Consider the following 18729-nt stretch of genomic DNA (forward strand, 5'->3'; position numbering starts at 1 on the left):
GCAGCCTCAACATAGTTTTTTGGGGGGGGCACACGGGGAGATTGGCTGAATCAGGGTTGAGACCTGAGCCAACTCCCTGTGCTTACCGTGGGGAGCATGTGACCGGTCAGGCACCGTGTTATGCGGTGATGCGCGATGTATCTCCAGTGCGCATTCACAGCCTGGTGCGCTCGTTCCCGGCCCCCCGCATTTGCCGGGCTAGAGTGAGCATCCAGGACGGGTTGTGCCAGCTCTACGCTCGAGACTTCCGGTGCGCCCAGTATATCCTGTACCTGCCCCACACACCCGGCCTCCAGTGCGTCTCTCCAGCCTGGTACACCCTGTGCCTACTCCACGCACCCGGCCTCCAGTGCGTCTCTCCAGCCTGGTACGCCCTGTGGCAGCTCCACGTACCAGGCTGTCAGTACGTCTCCTCAGTCCGGTAAGACCCGTTCCGGCTCCACGTACTAAGCCTGTAGTGATGATCCATGACATGAAACCTCCAGTGATAATCCATGGCCCGGAGCCTCCAGTGATGATCCATGGCATGGAGCCTCCAGTGATGATCCATGGCATGGAGCCTCCAGTGATGGTCCATGGCATGAAGCCTCCAGTGATAATCCATGGCCCAGAGCCTCCAGTGATAATCCATGGCCCAGAGCCTCCAGTGATAATCCATGGCCCAGAGCCTCCAGTGATAATCCATGGCCCAGAGCCTCCAGTGATAATCCATGGCCCAGAGCCTCCAGTGATAATCCATGGTACGGAGCCTCCAGTGATAATCCATGGCACGAAGCCTCAAGTGATGATCCATGGCGCGGAGTCTGCAGTGACGATCCATGGCGCGGAGTCTGCAGTGACGGTCCCCCTGTCCGGAGCCTCCAGCGACGTCCCCCTGTCCGGAGCCTCCAGCGACGTCCCCCTGTCCGGAGCCTCCAGCGGGGGTTCCCAGTTTGGAGCCTCCGGCGACGATCCATGGTTCGGTTCCACAAAAGCGGAGGGATCAGCGGGCGGAGCGGGGGCTACGGCCCAAACCGGAGCCGCCACCAAGGATAGATGCCCACCGGGACCCTCCCCTGTAGGTTCAGGTTTGCGGCCGGGAGTCCGCAAATTTGGGGGGGGGGGTACTTTTCACACCCTGACCTTAGAGACGTTTTATTTCCTCTATTTTGGTTAGGTCAGGGTGTGATGTGATGTGGGGTGGGCATTCTATGTTGTGTATTTCTTTGTTTTGGCCGAGTATGGTTCCTAATCAGAGGCAGCTGTCTATCATTGTCTCTGATTGGGAATCATGCTTAGGCAGCCTTTTCCCCACCTGTGTTTGTGGGTAATTATTATTTCTGCGTGTGTTTTGAGTGCGCCTCAGTTGCGTCACGTTCTTTTCTGTTTACCTGTTTATTGTTTTGTTTGGTTTCACCTCAATAAAAGATGTGGAATTACAAGCACGCTGCGCTTTGGTTGATTTACGACAGGGAGTTTGAAGATAGCGAACGTGACAACCTTATTCTACATGTCAGAGGCATCTTTGTTCTACATACTATATGTCTATATCTGAACATTTCCCACCGTTGTGCCATGCTGAATGTGGCCCAGTACATGTAGTTGTAAAGTATAGCTGTGAATGTGACACATTGTTTTTCAGGTTGAGGTAACTTCCTGTGTGCAAGGCCTTCAGTCTCCTTCCACTTCTCGGATTCGTTTGTCTCATCTTTGAATTTTGCCGCTTTTTTTACCCGTCTGTGTCGCTACAGACCTGTTTCCTCTTCTCTAGACAAACGCCTACTTCCTCCTCCTGTTAACCTCTCTCTAATTCTTGCTTTTGCTATTTTTCCGTGCTCAAGGCAAGGCACTGTGAAGTTTAGTTTAAAAGCCTTGATTCTGTGACTGCTGGACCCATAAGGATTTTTGTTGTATTTGTGGCTAGCTAATGTTAGTGTAATTCATTTTTTGTTTAGTTTTGTTGTTGTGGATTTGAAAGAAGACTTGTTGGAGGCAGGACCAGCAGGTTGAACTCACTAGCTGGTTGTCGTCAAGGTTTCCGGGTGAGTCCTCTGTCTTCTCTTCTTGTTGTGTACTGTACTCACTGCTCAGGCTGGAAAGGGGTGCATTGGGCCGAAGGGTGTGGCCCTAATTTCAGGGCTCTTTTCCTTTGCCCTCCTCACCCTCTGTGTCCTCTAACCCCATGGGCATAGACCCGGTTCAGACCATAGAATTAGAATAACTATACATCACAATACTAGGTCAGCCATTCTGAGTTAACCCATGAGTTAAAAAAAGATATGCCATTTAGCAAAGCTTTTATCCAAAGTGACTAGTCATGTGTGCATACATTTTACACAAAGGGCCCCCCAGGAATTGAAACCCACTATCCTAGCGTTGCAAGCGCCATGCTCTACCAACGGAGCTACAGTCAAATTGCCATGGTCAGAGGTTCTACTCATTCTTCATCTATGGTTCAGACATAAGGGTAGAGAGATGAGATGGTGAATAAGCATAGTCTGGTTAGCCCTGACAGGTCAGCTATTGCAGGGTTTCCCAACACTCTCCTCGCCCCCCCCCAACCGCCCCCCCCCAGGGTAATGTTGCAGGTGAGGAGAGTGCTGGGCATGAAGTGCTGGGCATATTATTGTTTTGACAAGCATTGTCTGAATTAGACCCACAGAATAATACCTGCGGAGGAGCGGCTTCTATGAAGGAACTTTGAAAGTCTTTGAACTTCAAAGAGTTGGTTTAACATTGGACCAGAGCTAGCCCTTAACCATGACTCAGTTCCATTACATTGCACATAATGCTGCCTAGAGGTTGAGATCTAGACCAGAGCCAACTAACAAGCCGGGTTGGGGAGTAATGGATTACATGTAATCAGTTACATGTGAGAGATTACAACAAAAAAACGGTAACTGTAATCTGTTATGCTACCAGCAAAAATATTGTAATCAGATTACAGATACTTGTGAAAAAACTAGATGATTACTTTGAGGATTACTTTTCAAAATCTTTGACACTTCTCTGTTTTCTCAATGACGTTCAAGTCAGCATTTAAAAAAGGTACAAGTAGGGCAGGTAGCCTACATACACACACACTGGCAAGGATTTTCAGCTGTCAGGCATTCAGACACTGGAATACATTTTTGAGTGACAGTGAGGGCTTTGTTAGTGACTCTCTTTGTTACACTCTTTCACTCCAGTGTTTAATTGGTATATTGTAATTACTTCGCCACTATGGCCTATTTATTGCCTTACCTCCCTTATCTTACCTCATTTGCACACACTGTATATAGACTTTTTTCTACTGTATTATTGACTGTATGTTTGTTTATTCCATGTGTAACTCTGTGTTGTTGTATGTGTCGAACTGCTTTCTTTGCTTTATCTTGGCCAGGTCGCAATTGTAAATGAGAACTTGTTCTCAACTGGCCTACCTGGTTAAATAAAGGTGAAATATATATATATATTTTTTTTTAAGTGGTGATTTGGCGAACCCTTTTGGTTTCACTGATTTGGGTTCACTGTTTATTACAATCTTGGGAGGAATATTCAAATCTAAGCCTTGAGGTCCGCATTACTGCTGTTTTTCCTCTTCTACCTGATAATGAATTGCACCCACCTGGTGTCCCAGGTATAAATCAGTCCTTGATAACAGGGGAAGAATACAAATCAGCAGTGGATCTGGCTTCGACGTCCAGCCTTACCCTTTAGATCTAAACCCCGAATCACTCCCCTCACTTACACATCTACAAAACTACCAGGAGTATAGTCTACAAGATGTTTCGGTGTTTTAGCAACACGGGCTTAGAGAATTGCTGTCCCCTCAGCAGGCGTGTTGTGTACTTCGGTGGAGTGACTCCAGTGCTGTTAATTGCTGTGAGAGTTGTTGTCAGCCCTCTGGCACAGACTTCTGACAGGATATCCTGCTTGCTGCACCAGAAACAAGGGCATGTTTGTGAAACAAAGCGGCCTGCTGAGATGGAGACAGTTAGTATTACTATAGTAGCCTGCTGAGACGGAGACAGTTAGTATTACTGTAGTAGCCTGCTGAGACGGAGACAGTTAGTATTACTGTAGTAGCCTGCTGAGATGGAGACAGTTAGTATTACTGTAGTAGCCTGCTGAGACGGAGACAGTTAGTATTACTGTAGTAGCCTGCTGAGACGGAGACGGTTAGTATTACTGTAGTAGCCTGCTGAGATGGAGACAGTTAGTATTACTATAGTAGCCTGCTGAGACAGTTAGTATTACTGTAGTAGCCTGCTGAGACGGAAATAGTTAGTATTAGTATTACTGTAGTAGCCTGCTGAGATGGAGACTATTAGTATTACTGTAGTAGCCTGTTGAGATGGAGACAGTTAGTATTAGTATTACTGTAGTAGCCTGCTGAGATGGAGACAGTTAGTATTAGTATTACTATAGTAGCCTGCTGAGACAGAGACAGTATTAGTATTACTGTAGTAGCCAGCTGAGACAGAGTAGTCACAACACACTGACATTAATGGCATAGTTGGATTGTGTGGGGAGGGGTTGGGGCTGTGTGTGTGTGTGTGTGTGTGTGTGTGTGCCTGTGCCGACTATCTTTAGAAATCTGGGTGTGACTAAGAGATGCTCTGTGAGAGAGAATTTTGAATGAGGATTTTTTAAATAATTGACAATTTCTCCACAGGGTTTTTGTGAAGTTCAACTTTGAATTTGATGCCTGTGTCACTCAAAACATGGCTGTTCTGTTCCCTTTTCTTACCGTTCTGCCACGTTTCCCCCACTCTTCCTATTTCTCTTCTTCTTTCATTGTTTTGTCCACCAGTGTCTACCACCCAGCTGAAACTCTGATAGAGGTATGTGGGCACAGTTTCACAGGGCAAAGAGAAGCAATCTCATTTTCAATGAGCTCTTACCGGGCTTTTTCCTATAGGAACTGTGGGTGGTTCTGTGTGAATACAAACTACAGGTGTGTGTTACAGGCTAAAACATTCATACATGAATTAATGATTATCCTCCTCCACAGAGGGTAGGGGAGGCCTTTTAGACTGGTGACGGCAGGAGCGGATTGAGACTGGTGACGGCAGGGGCGGATTGAGACTGGTGACAGCAGGGGCGGATTGAGACTGGTGACGGCAGGGGCGGATTGAGACTGGTGACGGCAGGGGCGGATTGAGTCTGGTGACGGCAAGGGCGGATTGAGACTGGTGACGGCAAGGGCGGATTGAGACTGGTGACGGCAGGGGCGGATTGAGACTGGTGACGGCAGGGGCGGATTGAGACTGGTGACGGCAGGGGCGGATTGAGTCTGGTGACGACAGGGGCGGATTGAGACTGGTGCGGCAGGGGCGGATTGGCCATCTGGTGTGCTGGACAAGATGTGCTGGACTGTTTTTTTTTTAGTTGGTTGGGCTGGTTGAAATTTACACAAAAATATATTTTTTCCCCAAAAAATGAAAAAGGGGAAAATGGCCAGCCAGCGGCACATCGGCCTGTTAAGATTTTTATAAAGATTTTTGCAATTTCTCTTAAATATTAATATACAATGAGCTGATCAATTGGCAAGGCCAGCTGGCCTGGTTTTCTGATGGGCTGAGCTGAGGTCACGCAAACTCTCATTCAAATTCAAACCTGGCATCAGCAAAGAGACCTGTTCCGACTCTGTCATCAGTTAGACAGACAAGATCATAGATCATAAAAAACTGAAAGGGTGGGTGCCTATAAACATAGAAAGGGAACATTCTACATTGTCACCTCACTCAAAACGTCCTATTTTGGGGGCGTCTAAAACCATAATTTGGTCAAACAGTAAAGTGCATTATCCTCCATGATTCCTCTAATGAAAGTGTGCGCCCTGCCCCTGGATCTGTATTAGAGGTCGACCGATTATGACGCCAATACCTATTATTGGAGGACCAAAAAAGCCGATACGGATTAATCGGACGATTATTTTATATATATATTTTTTTTGTAATAATATATACATATTTTTTTGTTTGTTTGTAATAATGACAATTAAAACAGTACTGAATGAACAATTTTATTTTAACTTAATATAATACATCAATAAAATCTATTTAGTCTCAAATAAATAATGAAACATGTTCTATTTGGTTTAAATAATGCAAAAACAAAGTGTTGGAGAAGAAAGTAAAAGTGCAATATGTGCCATGTAAAAAAGCTAAAGTTGAAGTTCCTTGCTCAGAACATGAGAACATATGAAAGCTGAGAACATATGAAAGCTGGTGGTTCCTTTTAACATGTGTCTTCAATATTCCCAGGTAAGAAGTTTTAGGTTGTAGTTGTTATTATAGAATTATTTCTCTCTATACCATTTGTATTTCATATACCTTTGACTATTGGATGTTCTAACAGGTACTTTAGTATTGCCAGCCAAATCTCGGGAGTTGATAGGCTTGAAGTCATAAACAGCGCAATGCTTGAAGCATTGCGAAGAGCTGCTGGCAAACGCAGTAAAGTGCTGTTTGAATGAATGCTTACGAGCGTGCTGCTGCCCACCACAGCGCAGTCAGACTGCTCTATCAAATACGAGCCTTAGGTCATTAATATGGTCAAATCCGGAAACTATCATTTCGAAAACAAATGTTTATTCTTTCAATGAAATACGGAACCGTTCCGTATTTTATCTAACGGGTGGCATCCCTAAGTCTAAATATTCCTGTTACATTGCACAACCTTCAATGTTATGTCATAATTATGTACAATTCTGGCAAATTAATTTGCAACAAGCCAGGCGGCCCAAACTGTTGCATATACCCTGACTCTGCGTGCAATGAACGCAAGAGAAGTGACATAATTTCCCTAGTCTAATATCGCCTGCTAACATGAATTTCTTTGAACTAAATATGCAGGTTTAAAAATATATACTTCTGTGTATTGATTTTAAGAAAGGCATTGATGTTTATGGTTCGGTACATTCATGCAAAGATTGCTTTTTTCGCAAATGAGCTTTTGTTAAATCATCCCCCGTTTGACGAAGTTGGCTGTCTTTGTTAGGAAGAAATAGTCTTCACACTGTTCGCAACGAGCCAGGCAGCCCAAACTGCTGCATATACCCTGACTCTGTTGCACAGAACGCAAGAGAAGAGACACAATTTCCCTAGTTAAAAGAAATTCATGTTAGCAGGCAATATTAACTAAATATGCAGGTTTAAAAATATATACTTGTGTATTGATTTTAAGAAAGGTGTTGATGTTTATGGTTAGGTACACATTGGTGTAACGACAGTGCTTTTATCGCGAATGCGCTTGTTAAATCACCCGTTTGGCGAAGGAGGCTGTGATTCAATGATAAATTAACAGGCAACGCATCGATTATATGCAACACAGGACAAGCTAGATAAACTAGTAATATCATCAACCATGTGTAATTAACTACTGATTATGTTAAGATTGATTTTTTTTTTTTTATAAGATACGTTTAATGCTAGCTAGCATCTTACCTTGGCTCCTTGCTGCACTCGCATAACAAGTAGTCAGCCTGCCACGCAGTCTCCCCGTGGAGTGCAATGTAATCGGCCATGATCCGTGTCCAAAAATGCCAATTACCAATTGTTATGAAAACTTGAAATCGGCCCCAATTAATCGGCCATTCCAATTAATCGGTCGACCTCTAATCTGTATCACTAGGGCCTGCTGCTGTAATGAGCGAGCCACTCCCCTTTCCCCCCATGCGCTTAAGAGAAGAACATTTCTGATCATATAACATTTAAAAATCCAATTAGGGGAAAAAACAGCAAGGCCTCAGCTTTTTGTAGGTAAAATTGTTATTTCTCAACACTCAATATTCAGCTCAATAGCCAATATTTTACAACCAAGATATTTGATATGGCTTTGAGATATGGAACGGTGCATGGGAAAAATGCGCTCCGGCCTTTGCCAGGGCATAGGTCTCATGGGTAGTAGCCTAATCTGTGTTTTTTAGGACATAAAATGTACTGTTTGATGAAGACATAGCTACTAGCAGTGGGTATTATATTTAGAGTTAGCGATCTAGTGTGTTTTGATGTTTTGGAGTTTCCACTTCCTCAGTTGTTGAACTGAAGTAGAGGTGCACATAAAGATGTATAATCTCTCTATTGAACCCCCCCAAAATTGGGACATTCTGGAGTCCTAGTTTGACCAGTAAAATATAGCAACTATAGTCTACTGTAATTGTCAACCCAACATTCATGACAATCACTGGATTAGGTTGCACAAAATATATTGAGTATGAATTCCTGCTTGGATGTGTTAGGTGAAATGTCTTATTTTTGAATGCCTCAGTATTCTATTTTTGACACTTCTTTAATAAATCACTTTGAGTTACTTTATAAGATGATTACTCATGATTTGGTGGATGGTGCCACACACTGTAGAAGTTAGTGGCACCAGTGTCACCAGGGGAAAATCTTAGTCTGGACAGTACTAATAGACAATTAGGGTAGGTGTTGATTCAGGGGAACACATACAGTCACGTCCATAAGTATTTGGACAGTGACACAATTTACATCATTTTGGCTCTGTACGCCACCACAATTGATTTGAAAGGAAACAATCAAGATGTGCTTAAAGTGTAGACTTTCATCTTTAATTTAAGGGTTTTGTCAAAATTATTGTATGAACCATGTAGGAATTACAACCATTTGTATACATAGCCCCCCCCCCCCCCCCCCAATTTTAGTGGCTCAAAAGTAATTGAACATATTAACATAATCAAAAAATAAATTCTGAGTTTTAATACTTGGTTGAAAATCAAATCAAAAGTTATTAGTCACATGTGCCGAATACAACAGGTGTAGACCTTACAGTGAAATGCTTACTTACGAGCCCCTAACCGACAGTGCAGTATCAAAAAATACGGATAAGAATAACAGATAAAAGTAACAAGTAATTAAAGAGCAGCAGTAGAAAATAATAAATAACAATATACAGAGGGGTGCCGGTACAGAGTCAATGTGTGGGGGCACTGGTTAGTCGAGGTAGTATGTACATGTAGGTAGAGTTAATTAAAGTGACTATGCATAGATGACAACAGATAGTGGCAGTGGTGTGTAGAGGGGAGGGGGCAATGCGAATAGTCTGGGTAGCCATTTGACTAGATGTTCAGGAGTCTTATGGCTTGGGGGTAGAAGCTGTTTAGAAGCCTCTTGGACCTAGTCAATGACTGCCTGAAGTCTGGAACACATAGACATCACCAGATGCTGGGTTTCTTCCCTGGTGATGCTCTGCCAGGCCTTTACTGCAGCTGTCAGTTCCTGCTTGTTCTTGGGGCGTTTTGCCTTCAGCAAGTGAAATGCATGCTCAATTGGATTCAGGTCAGGTGATTGACTTGGCCATTGCAGAACATTCCAATTCTTTGCCTTTAAAGTATTGGGTTGCTTTCGCAGTATGCTTCGGGTCATTGTCCATCTGCACTGTGAAGCGCTGTCCAATGAGTTTTGAAGCATTTGGCTGAATCTGAGCAGATAATATAGCCCGTAGCACTTCAGAATTTATCCTGCTGCTTTTGTCAGCAGTCAGTCACGTCATCAATAAATACAAGGGAACCAGTTCCATTGGCCACGCCATAACACTACCTCCACCATGCTTCACAGATGAGGTATTTGTATTTATTATGGATCCCCATTAGCTGCTGCCAAGGCTACTCTTCCTGGGGTCTGGCAAAAATGAAGGCAGTTATACAATTTAAAAAACATGACAATATATTCATTACAGAATTTACAACACACTGTGTGCCCACAGGCCCATACTCCACTACCTCATATCAACAATGCAAAATCCATGTGTACGTGTGTGTATAGTGCGTATGTTATCATGGATGTACAGTTGAAGTCGGAAGTTTACATACACTTAGGTTGGAGTCATTAAAACTCGTTTTTCAACCACTCCACAAATTTCTTGTCAACAAACTATAGTTTTGGCAAGTCGGTTAGGACATCTACTTCGTGCATGACACAAGTAATTTTTCCAATAATTGTTTACAAACAGATTATTTCACTTATAATTCACTGTATCACAATTCCAGTGGGTCAGAAGTTTACATACACTAAGTTGACTGTGCCTTTAAACAGCTTGGAAAATTCTAGAAAATGATGTCATGGCTTTAGAAGCTTCTGATAGGCTAATTGACATCATTTGAGTCAATTGGAGGTGTACCTGTGGATGTATTACCTTCAAACTCAGTGCCTCTTTGCTTGACATCATGGGAAAATCTAAAGTAATCAGCCAAGACCTCAGAAAAATAATTGTAGATCTCCACAAGTGTGGTTCGTCCTTGGGAGCAATTTCCAAATGCCTGAAGGTACCATGTTCATCTCTACAAACAATAGTACGCAAGTATAAACACCATGGGACCACGCAGCCGTCATACCGCTTAGGAAGGAGACATGTTCTGTCTCCTAGAGATGAACGTACTTTGGTGCGAATCAATCCCAGAACAACGGCAAAGGACCTTGTGAAGATGCTGGAGGAAACGGGTACAAAAGTATTTATATCCACAGTAAAACGAGTCCTATATCGGCATAACCTGAAAGGCCACTCAGCATGGAAGAAGCCACTGCTCCAAAACCACCATAAAAAAGCCAGACTACGGTTTGCAACTGCACATGGGGACAAAGATGGTACCTTTTGGAGAAATGTCCTCTGGTCTGATGATACAAAAATAGAACTGTTTGGCCATAATGTCCACCGTTATGTTTGGAGGACAAAGGGGGAGGCTTGCAAGCCGAAGAACACCATCCCAACCGTGAAGCACGGGGGTGGCAGCATCATGTTGTGGGTGTGATTTTCTGCAGGACGGACTGGTGCACTTCACAAAATAGATGGCATCGTGAGGAAGGAAAATTATGTGGATATATTGAAGCAACCTCTCAAGACATCAGTCAGGAAGTAAAAGCTTGGTCGCAAATGGGTCTTCCAAATGGGCAATGACCCCAAGCATACTTCCAAAGTTGTGGCAAAATGGCTTAAGGACAACAAAGTCAATGTATTGGAGTGGCCATCACAAAGCCCTGACCTCAATCCTATAGAAAATCTGTGGGCAGAACTGAAAAAGCGTGTGCGAGCAAGGAGGCCTACGAACCTGACTCAGTTACACCCGCTCTGTCAGGAGGAATGGGCTAAAATTCACCCAACTTGTTGTGGGAAGCTTGTGGAAGGCTACCTGAAAAGTTTGACCCAAGTTAAACAATTTAAATGCAATGCTAACAAATACTAATTGAGTGTATGTAAACTTCTGTCCCACTGAGAATGTGATGAAAGAAATAAAAGCTGAAATAAATAATTCTCTCCACTGTTATTCTGACATTTCACATTCTTAAAATAAAGTGGTGATCCTAACTGACCTAAGACAGGGAATTTTTACTCTGATTAAATGTCAGGAATTGTGAAAACTGAGTATAAATGTATTTGGCTAAGGTGTATGTAAACTTCCAACTTCAACTGTATGTATGTATGTGTCTGTGCCTGTTACTTCACAGTCCCTGCTGTTCCATAAGGTGTTTTTTTTACCTGCTTTTTAAATCTGATTCTACTGCTGCATCAGTTACCTGATGTGGAATAGAGTTCCATGTAGTCATGACTCTATATAGTACTGTGCGCCTCCCATAGTCTGTTCTGGACAATGAAGACAGTTTACAATCCAGGGTCACTCCAAGCTGTTTAGTCACCTCAACTTGCTCAATTTCCACATTATTCATTACGAGATGTAGTTGAGGTTTATGGTTTAGTGAATGATTTGTCCCAAGTACAATGCTTTTAGTTTTGGAAATATTTAGGACTAAGTTATTCCTTGCTACCCATTCTGAAACTAACTACAGCTTTTTGTTTCAGTTATTTCAGTTGATGTAGTAGCTAACGTGTATAGTGTTGAGTCATCCGTATACATAGACACACTGGCCTTACTCAAAGCCAGTGGCATGTTGTTAGTAAAGATTGAAAAAAGGAAAGGGCCTAAGCAGCTACCCTGGGGAATTCCTGATTCTAATTGGATTATATTTGAGAGGCTTCCATTAAAGAACACCCTCTGTGTTCTGTTAGACAAGTAACTATTTATCCACATTATAGCGGAGGGGGGGGGTAAACCCATAACACAAGTCTTTTCCAGCAGCAGACTATGATCGATAATGTCAAAAGCTGCACTGACGTCTAACAAGACAGCCCCCACAATCATTTTATCATCAATTTCTCTCAGCCAATCATCAGTCATTTGTGTAAGTGCATGCTTGTTGAGTGTCATTCCCTATATGCATGCTGAAATTCTGTTGTCAATTTGTTTACTGTGAAACAGCATTGTATCTTGTCAAACACATTTTTTCCCCCAGAAGTTTACTAAGGGTTGGTAACGGACTGATTGGTCGGCTATTTGAGCCAGTAAAGGGAGCTTTACTATTCTTGGGTAGAGGAATGACTTTAGCTTCCCTCCAGGCCTGAGGGCACACACTTTCTGGTAGGCTTAAATTGAAGATGTGGCAATATCTTCTATTATTATCCTCAGTAATTTTCCATCCAGATTGTCAGACCCCGGTGGCTTGTCATTGTCTATTAACAATCATCTTTTCACCTCTTCCACAGTCACATTACGGAATTCAAAAGTACAATTCTTGTCTTTCATAATTTGGTCAGATATACTTGGATGTGTAGTGTCAGTGTTTGTTGCTGGCATGTCATCCCTAAGTTTGTTTATCTTGCCAATGGAAAAAGTCATTAAAGTAGTTGGCAATATCAGTGGGTTTTATGATAAATGAGCCATCTGATTCAATGAATGATGGCTCCAAGTTGGCTTTTTTCCCAAAAATGTCATTTAAGGTCCTCCAAAGCTTTTAACTATCATTATTTATATCATTTATCTTTGTTTCATAGTATAGTTTATTTTTATTTAGCTTCGTCACATGATTTCTTAATTTGCAGTATGTTAGCCTGGGCTGACAGACTTATTTGCCATACTTTTTGCCTCATCCCTCTCAACCATACAAAGAGGTGGTATGCTTCGGATCATGAGCAGTTCCTTCCGTTCTCCATACTTTTCTCTTCCCATCCTTCTGGTACAAGTTGATCTTTGTCTCATCTGTCCATAGGATGTTGTTCCAGAACTGTAAAGGTTTTTTTTAGATGTTTTTTGGCAAACTCTTATCTGGTCTTCCTGATTTTGAGGCTTACCAATGGTTTACGTATTTACATTTACATTTTAGTCATTTAGCAGACGCTTTTATCCAGAGCGACTTACAGTAGTGAATGCATAGATTTCATACATTTTTTTTCCCCCCCGTACTGGTCCCCCGTGGGAATCGAACCCACAACCCTGGCGTTGCAAACACCATGCTCTACCAACTGAGCCACATGGGACACGTGTTGTGTATTGTGGTAAACCCTCTGTATTTACTCTGGTGAAGTCTTCTCTTGACGCAGATTTTGTTGACTTTGATGCAGATACGCCTACCTCCTGGAGGGTGTTTTTGATCTGGCCAACTGTTGTGAAGGGGTTTTTCTTCACCAGGGAAAGAATTCTTCTGTCATCCACCACAGTTTTCCCGTGGTCTTCCGGGCATTTTGGTGTTCCTGAGCTCACCATTGTGTTCTTTTTAAGAATGTACCAAATAGTTTATTTGGCCACACGTAATGTTTTTGCTATCTCTCTGATGGGTTTGTTTTGATTTCTCGGCCTAATGATTGCTTTCTTCACTGGCAGTGAGAGCTCTTTGGACTTCATATTGAGGGTTGACAGCAACCGATTCCAGATGCAAATGCCACACTTGAAATCAACTCTAGACCTTTTTTCTGCTTACTTGTAAATTAACTAATGAGGGAATGACACACACACCTGACCATGGAACAGCTGTGCAGCCAATTGTCCAGTTGCTTTTGGTCCCTTAAAAAGGTGGGGACCACATATAAAAAGTGCTATAATTCCTACACCGTTCACCCGATTTGGATGTAAATACCCTCCTATTCATTATTTCATTTCAACTCCAATATGCTGTGGTAGACAGCTAAAATAAGAATAACTTGGTGTCCAAATATGTATGGACCTGACTCTATATATGACTGGCACTAATTTTCAAAGTCATTAGCTTGGCTTTTATAAAGTGTAAGGCTTAAGCAGAACAAAAGCAGCACAGAAGATGCTGAGAGATAGACAGCACAACAGGGAGGCAAACATAAATGCTAGATCAGAGACAGTCTCCAGATTGAGACAACTCACCACTATAACTGTGTCTCTGTCTGGAGATTCAACTCACCACTATGACTGTGTACCTCGAGACAGATACAACTCACCCCTATAACTGTGTCTCTGTCTAGAGATACAACTCACCCCTACAACTGTGTACCTCCAGACAGAGACACAGTTATAGGGGTGAGTTGTATCTCCAGACAGAGACACAGTCATAGGCGTGAGTTGTATCTCCAGACAGAGACACAGTTATAGGGGTGAGTTGTACCTCCAGACAGAGACACAGTCATAGGGGTGAGTTGTACCTCCAGACAGAGACACAGTCATAGGGGTGAGTTGTACCTCCAGACAGAGACACAGTCATAGGGGTGAGTTGTACCTCCAGACAGAGACAGTCATAGTGCTGAGTTGTACCTCCAGATAGAGACACAGTCATAGTGGTGAGTTGTACCCCCAGACAGAGACACAGTCATAAGGGTGAGTTGTACCCCCAGACAGAGACACAGTTATAGGGGTGAGTTGTATCCCCAGACAGAGACACAGTTATAGGGGTGAGTTGTACCTCCAGACAGAGACAGTCGTAGTGGTGAGTTGTACCTCCAGACAGAGACAGTCATAGTGCTGAGTTGTCTCCAGATAGAGACACAGTCATAGTGGTGAGTTGTATCTCCAGACAGAGACACAGTTATAGGGGTGAGTTGTACCTCCAGACAGAGACAGTCGTAGGGGTGAGTTGTACCCCCAGACAGAGACACAGTCATAGGGGTGAGTTGTACCCCCAGACAGAGACACAGTTATAGGGGTGAGTTGTACCCCCAGACAGAGACACAGTTATAGGGGTGAGTTGTACCCCCAGACAGAGACACAGTTATAGGGGTGAGTTGTATCCCCAGACAGAGACACAGTCATAGGGGTGAGTTGTACCTCCAGACAGAAACAGTCATAGTGATGAGTTGTCTCCAGATAGAGACACAGTCATAGGGGTGAGTTGTATCCCCAGACAGAGACACAGTTAAAGGGGTGAGTTGTACCTCCAGACAGAGACAGTCATAGTGATGAGTTGTCTCCAGATAGAGACACAGTCATAGTGGTGAGTTGTACCTCCAGATAGAGACACAGTTATAGGGGTGAGTTGTACCTCCAGATAGAGACACAGTCATAGTGGTGAGTTGTCTCCAGATAGAGACACAGTCATAGTGGTGAGTTGTCTCCAGATAGAGACACAGTCATAGGGGTGAGTTGTATCTCCAGAGACACAGTTAAAGGGGTGAGTTGTACCTCCAGACAGAGACACAGTCATAGTGGTGAGTTGTACCTCCAGATAGAGACACAGTCATAGTGGTGAGTTGTCTCCAGATAGAGACACAGTCATAGTGGTGAGTTGTCTCCAGATAGAGACACAGTCATAGTGGTGAGTTGTCTCCAGACAGAGACACAGTCATAGGGGTGAGTTGTCCTCCAGACAGAGACACAGTCATAGTGGTGAGTTGTCTCCAGACAGAGACACAGTCATAGTGGTGAGTTGTACCTCCAGACAGAGACACAGTCATAGTGGTGAGTTGTACCTCCAGATAGAGACACAGTCATAGTGGTGAGTTGTCTCCAGATAGAGACACAGTCATAGGGGTGAGTTGTCTCCAGATAGAGACACAGTCATAGGGGTGAGTTGTACCAGTGGTGTTTTTACATATTGTATTGGTTTTAAACATGAACTGTTTTAAAAAAAGAAATGCTGTACTGTCAATGTTGTGCTGCTGCTTGTGTCTAAATCAGAGGTGTAGTGTGCGTGCGTGGTTGGTGGCCGGCCAGCCGGGGGGTGGGAGGATGGTGGGGTGCAGTGATGTGGGCTGGTGTGGATAAAATGCCAGGCCAAATTCTTGTCCCAGTACGCCCCTGGGGCCGGGTGTCTTGGGTGTGTTTGTGTGTGACACTCCCCCAGGGTGCCTGAAAGGACACTGAAAGTAGGGCTGGGTGATATATCGAATTAATTTGATTAATTGGAATTTATGTTTTTGCGAGATATTCCAAATGCCTCCCATGAATCAAGTTTTTAAAATTATTATTATTATAGTTTTTTTTGTAAGCATTTGTCCGCTTGTTCTCATGTATTTTTGGTGTCGTGTCCTTCACTCCTCCGTGCTGTGTGAGCCTTACCATTTACACCAAAAATCTGTATATATTGACGAGATGCACGTCACTGCCCTAACAAAGGAAGTCGTTGTCCCAAATGCGGGACACAGGCGACAAGCTTAGGTCCAAAATAAACCTATAGAAACTCATTGGCCTTATTTTGGACATTGTAGAATCAAAACTATGAAATAACACATATGGAATCATGTAGTAACCAAAAAAGTGTTAAACAAAATATATTTCAGATTCTTCAAAGTAGCCACCCTTTGCCTTGATGACAGCTTTGCACACTCTTAGCATTCTCTCAACCAGCTTCACCTGGAATGCTTTTCCAACAGTCTTGAAGGAGTTGTTGGCTGCTTTTCCTTAGCTCTGCGGTCCAACTCATCCCTGACCATCTCAATTGGTTTGAGGTCGGGGTATTGTGGAGGCCAAGTCATCTGATGCAGCACTCCATCACTCTGCTTCTTGGTCAAATAGACCTTACACAGCCTGGAGGTGTGTTGGGTCATTGTCCTGTTGAAAAACAAATGATAGTCCCACTAAGCGCAAACCAGATGGGATGGCGTATTGCTGCAGAATGCTGTTGTAGCCATGCTGGTTAAGTGTGCCTTGAATTCTAAATAAATCACAGACAGTGTCACCAGCAAAGCACTCCTACACCATCACACCTCCTCCTCCATGCTTCACGGTGGGAACCACACATGCGGAGATCATACAAATCTCAGATTTGGACTCATCAGACCAAAGGACAGATTTCCACTGGTCTAATGTCTTCTGCTTGTGTTTCTTGGCCCAAGGAAGTCTCTTCTTCTTATTGGTGTCCTTTAGTAGTTGTTTCTTTGCAGCAATTTGACCAGGAAGGCCTGATTCACACAGCCTCTTCTGAAGAGTTGATGTTACTTGAACACTGAAGAATTTATTTGGGCTGCAATTTCTGAGGCTGGTAACTCTAATGGACTTGTCCTCTGTAGCAGAAGTAACTCTTTGTCTTCCTTTCCTGTGTCTTCCTTTCCTGTGGCGGTCCTCATGAGAGCCAGTTTCATCATAGCGCTTGATGGTTTTTGCGACAGCACTTGAAGACACTTTCAAAGTTCTTGACATTTTCCATATTGACTGACCTTCATGTCTTAAAGTAAATATGCACTGTCATTTCTCTTTTTGCTTATTTGAGCTATTCTTGCTATAATATGGACTTGGTCTTTTACCAAATAGGGATATCTCCTGTATACCACCCCTACCTTGTCACAACACAACTGATTAGCTGAAATACATTAAGAAGGAAAGAAATTCCACAAATTGACTTTTAACAAGGCACACCTGTTAATTGAAAAGCATTCCAGGTGACTACCTCATGAAGCTGGTTGAGATAATGCCAAGAGTGTGCAAAGCTGTCATCAAGGAAAAGGGTGGAAACTTTGAAGAATCTCCAAATATAAAATATATTTGATTTGTTTACTACATGATTCCATATGTGTTATTTCCTAGTTTTGATGTCTTTACTATTATTCTACAATGTAGAAAATAGTTAAAAATAAAGAAAAACCCTTGAATGAGTAGGAGTGCCCAAACTTTTGGTAGTGTATATTGTGAATGGACCATAAGTTTGAAAAACTGTAGATATTATGTTTAGGGTATATCGCCCTGCCCTAACTGAAAGCATGGCTAGAGCGTGGGCAGGTTTCAGTGTGTCTGTGAAGTGAACGTTGCAGACTTGAAGTGTGTGTGTGTGGTATATGTGTGTGTCTCCATGTCTGTCTCGGTTTGTGAAGGTGTCTCGCTTGAAGCTTCTGTTTTGGTGTGTTGGGGTATGTCTGTTTTTAACGTCACCTTTGAAGCGGATGTTTCAGTGTATTTGTATGTTTCCAATCCTTCTCTCTCTGTGTCCTTCCGTCTCAGACTCGAAGACGGTGATAACTCGCTGAGCATGTCTCCATGACCTTTTGTTTCTTACACAGATAAAGGCTCCTGCCTTCTTTATAGGCTGTCTGTGGCACGGTGTCACACCCTGGCCCCTTGGTGAGCCAAGGCCCTTTGTAGAAGTGTCAGATGAAGCACTAAGGTTTAGGCTCTTTTGAAATCCATACAGGACGCCAGCGCCCTCTGGTCAAACCTGAGGAATCCCCTCCCTGTCGCTTAGAAAAGTTGAAGAGGATAAATTTTCTAAAGTAAAAAAAAAGGGGGAGAAAAAAGGCAAGCATATGTTCTCAGCCATCAAGTGTGATTGACTGTGGCTGCGTGGGTTGGTGTAGCTGATGTTTGTTTGTGAGATGTGTGTTGGTGAGTCGTAATACTGTAAAAAATTACACTATTATATCTGGGCTTCTGTATTAAGACACATTGATCAGAAACTGTCATACATTCTATTTTTTATCATGATTATAGATTATGTAGGCTCAGGCTGTGGGAACTGTGAAACGTGCTGGTTCAGGCTCCGTCGCTCTATTCATTCTCAGGGTGTGTTCAAAATGGCAGCCTAT

The 18729-nt window shown here is 43.1% G+C and overlaps 2 protein-coding genes across 6 annotated transcripts in view; both read left to right on the forward strand.

Annotated features, from left to right (window-relative positions):
* Positions 1 to 18729, forward strand: part of rp9 (RP9 pre-mRNA splicing factor) — a 104851-nt gene that overhangs the window by 69704 nt on the left and 16418 nt on the right. The window lies entirely within an intron of this gene.
* Positions 1 to 18729, forward strand: part of LOC106570440 (engulfment and cell motility protein 1) — a 199535-nt gene that overhangs the window by 55712 nt on the left and 125094 nt on the right. For 4 of the 5 annotated variants that reach the window (XM_045694887.1, XM_045694890.1, XM_045694889.1 and 1 more), the window contains exon 1: positions 1745 to 2021. The exons of the other annotated variant lie outside the window; for it this stretch is intronic. The gene's annotated coding sequence lies outside the window, so the exon portion shown is untranslated. Of the gene's footprint in view, positions 1 to 1744; positions 2022 to 18729 lie in introns of those variants that run through there. 5 annotated transcript variants of the gene reach the window in all.

Source organism: Salmo salar, chromosome ssa14 (genome assembly GCF_905237065.1).
Source record: "Salmo salar chromosome ssa14, Ssal_v3.1, whole genome shotgun sequence".
In the NCBI taxonomy this organism is placed as follows: Eukaryota; Metazoa; Chordata; class Actinopteri; order Salmoniformes; family Salmonidae; genus Salmo; species Salmo salar.